The 4,649-nt window shown below is 37.2% G+C and overlaps 1 protein-coding gene across 2 annotated transcripts in view; it reads right to left on the bottom strand.

The window, feature by feature from the left end:
• Positions 1 to 4,649, bottom strand: part of Mgat4c (MGAT4 family member C) — a 671,730-nt gene that overhangs the window by 498,009 nt on the left and 169,072 nt on the right. For both annotated transcript variants that reach the window (XM_029482261.1, XM_029482259.1), the window contains exon 2: positions 3,645 to 3,683. The gene's annotated coding sequence lies outside the window, so the exon portion shown is untranslated. The remainder of the gene's footprint in view (positions 1 to 3,644; positions 3,684 to 4,649) is intronic.

Genomic DNA, 4,649 nt, shown 5'->3' with positions numbered 1-4,649 from the left:
CACCCACTCCCACTTCTTGGCCCTGGCATTTCCCCGTACTAAGGCATAAAAAGTTTGCAAGACCAAGGGGCCTCTCTTCCCAATGATGGCTGACTAGGCCATCTTCTGATACATATGCAGCTAGAGACACGAGCTCCGGGGGTACTGGTTAGTTCATATTGCTGTTCCACCTATAGGGTTGCAGACCCCTTTAGCTCCTTGGGTACTTTATCTAGCTCCTCCATTGGGGGCACTGTGTTCCATCCAATAGCTGACTGTGAGCATCCACTTCTGTGTTTGCCAGGCTGTGGCATAGCCTCACAAGAGACAGCTATATCAGGGTCCTGAGCAAAATCTTGTTAGTGTATGCAATGGTGTCAGCGTTTGGAGGCTGATTGTGGGATGGATCCCCGTGTATGGCAGTCTCTAGATGGTCCATCCTTTCGTATCAGCACCAAACTTTGTCTCTGTAACTCCTTCCATGGGTGTTTAATCACTGAATAAATATTGTTAATAAGATTGTGTTTGGGTCACAATAAAGGTACATTGATATGTCTTCACTGTGATTTGAAAAATTATATAGGCTTATTTGAAGAGTAATAAAATATGCAGAAAGAAAAAACTATAACGGGTGATTAAAAACAAGATAATGAGGGACTGATGCTCAGAGAGCCTGAGGATACAGACAATACTGTAGGAGACAATTGTCCTATCTAGTAGGTAAGGAATTTGTGAATTTCCCCATCTTACCATTTTAGTTTCTTGGATGCTGATTTTCAATATAAATGATTAGGAGTGCATCTATCTGTATTGGCTCTCATTCTTACCCATTGAAATCAGAAAATTGAATAACACCATAAAGGGAGAGTCATGTTCATATTAGTAAGATTCCTAAATCATCTATTTTGGAACAGTTCTTGTTCAATTACACATGAATGATTCATGACAGGCTATGCATATTGATGATTTTAAGGATGAAAACTCTTTAGACAGTGATTTTTCGGGTTCTGATAAAGTTACTAATGTGGTGATAGACAAATTGAGAGAACTAAATATGCAAGTTATTAGAAATGGAATATTGAAGAAGTCATTCAAAATCACTACAAATTCAACCTGATGATTTTGCCTTTATTTATTTCACTTTTTTTTTCTTACACTATGCTCTTCATATCAGCTTTGAAATTATAAATACTTATGTTGCTTGACTTAGAATGGAGTTCTATTCCAGTAAACTCCCAGGGTTTAAAAACAAACTTTATGTTACAATTAATTCAATACAAATGCTGTACTGCATAGCAGATTCTAGCAACAGCATAAACTGGAGGGATTTAGTTATTTTCCCTCAAGAGCACATGGCTCTGGTCTCTGTCACGTGTGACTAAATACTGTAGTATAGGTTGATAATGTGAGAAATGATAAAACTTCTAAATAGTTTCTCACTATTCATTAACAATGGTAAACAGATTTGAAGAATAATATCTGAAAAGAATATCAGGGATAGAGGGTCCTGGATGGGAAAGGGGACAGGGATTGAAAAAAAGGGAACCTGTTCAGGTATTAGGTGGGGGAAAAGAAATGAAGCCCCAAGGTCCAGCAGAAAGAATGGAAACAGGCAACCTTGGGAGGTAAGAGATGGGGGACCCTCCAGCATATACCATAGACCTGAGAGGTGAGAGACTCTAAGAACTCAAAGGGTGGGCTGTTAGAGTAAATTTCCTACTGTGGGGAAAGTGAACTTGTGGAGTCTACCTCCAGCAGAAAGACAGGGAATCAAGTGAGGGACTGAGTTGCCATCTAAAAGTCAAAAACTCTGACCCCAAATTGTCCCTGTCTGAAAGAACTGCGGGGACCTAAATGGAGAAGAGCCTGAGGAAAAGAAGATCCAGTGACAGAGCAAAAGTGTGATCTAGCTCAAGGGGAGGCCCCAAGGCCTGACACTATTACTGAGGCTATGGAGTGCTCACAAAAGGGACCTAACATGACTGCCATCCAAAGGAGACTCAACAAGCAGCTGAAGAGGCAGATGCATATATTTATACCCAACCAATGGCCAGTAGCTGCTGGCCCCTGGGCTTGAGTTAGGGAATGGGTGAAAGAAGTTGAGAAGGAGGGCAACCCTGTAGCAGAATCAGGAGTCTTAAATTACATGGACCCACCTAGATCTCTCAGACACTGAACCACCAACCAGGCAGCATACACCAGCTGATATAAGGCCTCCAACACATAGTCCAGAGGACTGCAGGGTCTGAACTCAGTCAGAGAAGATGCACTTAACTTTCTAGAGACTGGAGTGGGGAGGTCTGGTGGGATATGGGGTGTGGTGTTGGGGTATAGGGACATTCTCGAGGAGTCAGGGCGGTGGGAGGTTAGGTATGTGGGACAGTCAGAGGGTGGGGGGTATAAAATCTGGAGTATAAAATATAGATTAAATAAAAATTTAAAAGAATATCAGAAAAATCTATACATTTATTTAAAAATAGTCAATAACAAAAGAAACTGACCATTTACCTTAGGAACTTAAACTGAGATCCAAAAATCTTGAAATATTTAATAAATAATTGGATCCATAGAATTTAAAACTAGAATATTAGAAAGTATAAAACAATGTAGAACAATGTAGAGTATGAACACCATTTTGTGGTGGATTTCCTCTACTATTGAACACACATAAGCATCTAACTGTCATGAGTACACATGCACCTGACACTACTGATTCTCTTGATCATGAGGCATCAATGAATTGTCCCTGTATACCCAGTACACAAAGAAATTCATGATTTTTTAAATTTCTCTGTAAGTTTTGCAGATGAAGAATAGATTGGTACCCCTTTGGTTACAAGGAAAATTATTGAATGGTAGGCAATATCAAAGTTAGTTTCCCCAATGCAATACCTGCTAACAAAACCAGAAGTCAATCTTTCCCTTCATTAAAAATGCACATGCAAACTTTATATGACCCAGTACAGGGGAACGCCAGGGCCAAAAAATGGGAATGGGTGGGTAGGGAAGTGGTGGTGGGGGAGGGTATGGGGGACTTTTGGGATAGCATTGGAAATGTAATTGAGGAAAATATGTAATAAAAAAATATTTAAAAAATGCACAGCTGGACATGGCGAAACACTTGTGTAATCCCACCACTTGGATATCTGAGGAAAAGTGAATGCAAATTTTTGTGCTAGGAAAATCCTCTCTGAAAACAATCAGTAAATACAAAAATGAATCACATGCTCTACTAGAAATTATAATCAGTTTTTGGAAGGAGTAAACACGATTGTTTGCACAGGCGAGAACTTTTGCATTCTCATAATATTCTGTATTTAAAGGAAAGAATTACTACCAGTAAGCTGAACTATTCTGAATACTGCATTTTTCTGTATCCTGTAGCTTAATGTAAATATACAATTCCCAAATCATAAATAATATGCACATGCAAGTCTATCTATCTATCTAATTATCTATCTATCTATCTATCTATCTATCTATCTATCTATCTATCTATCTATCTATCATCTATCTATCTACCTCAAAAATTAAAATCATGTCTTTAATGTAGAATATTTCACAAAATTAGATGCACAGCTAACAAATGCATTTAGCAAACGTCGAATTTATAAATAACAAGAGGATCATCTAAGTGGATTAAATTTGATCTTTAGCCTACTTACCTTTGGATATTAGCCTAGGATCTGGGAGACATCAGGACTCTGAAAAATAAAATTTATTTACTGGTATCACTCATGCATTACTGTATTTAATATTAGAAATTGAATGTAACATTAAATATATTTATTCTATTATTCAAAGAACTTCTTGGTTTCAATAATCTTCATACTAAGTGGAGTCCTTATGAAGAAAATTCTTAAATTAATCTGAAACTCTAAAAAACTAAGAAATTACTCTGTGGTAATACCAGTCACCTGTTTCCCAGCACCGTATGACAGTGAAGTGTTCTTCAAACTCAAAAATCTTATAAGAATTTCTCAGATATCATGACAGGAACTACAGAAATATTTCTATCATAAATTTGTGTTAAAATTCAGTATTTTTACAATTCCGTCATGAATCTAGTTGACAGATACTTTCTAAAATTTTTCCTGTCAATAGCAGTGATCTTTTACCTTTATTTTCAAAAATAAAATGTAATAACAAGAAGTTCAAAAAGGCATTATTTAGTGAGAGTCTAGTTATTTATATCTATGTAAATATGGGGAAAGTCTACAATTGCCATATTCTTCAGTAATGCTTTACAATTTTCGGGGTAGTCTAGATCTGGATAATTTGCTTGCTTAGTTTTACTGTTTATGTATTATGTATCGAAATACTCCCCCCCCCATAAAAAAAAAGAATTCTTGTTTGAGAAACTATGTACTGAATGTTTCCCATCATATTTTATTGTTAGAAATCCATCCATTCATAAAATAATACATCATTCTTGTTTTAAACAATATATGAAATTTGTTAGTTTTTCTGTCATTACAGCCCTCTGTAAAATACAGATTGGTGCTGAACCATCTAGCCTTAGCCCTGGTCGTTGCCCAAGTGCAAACAACCACACTTTATGTTTGAAGTAGATGATATTTAAAATAGGGAAGCACCCACTGGGTGTGGTGGCACACACCTTTAATCCCAGCACTTGGGAGGCAGAGGCAGGCGGATTTCTGAGTTCGAGG

The sequence above is a fragment of the Mus caroli genome, chromosome 10 (assembly GCF_900094665.2).
Source record: "Mus caroli chromosome 10, CAROLI_EIJ_v1.1, whole genome shotgun sequence".
Classification (NCBI taxonomy): domain Eukaryota; kingdom Metazoa; phylum Chordata; class Mammalia; order Rodentia; family Muridae; genus Mus; species Mus caroli.
Note: the sequence above shows the minus strand (reverse complement) of the source record. Positions and strands in the feature narration are given on the sequence as shown.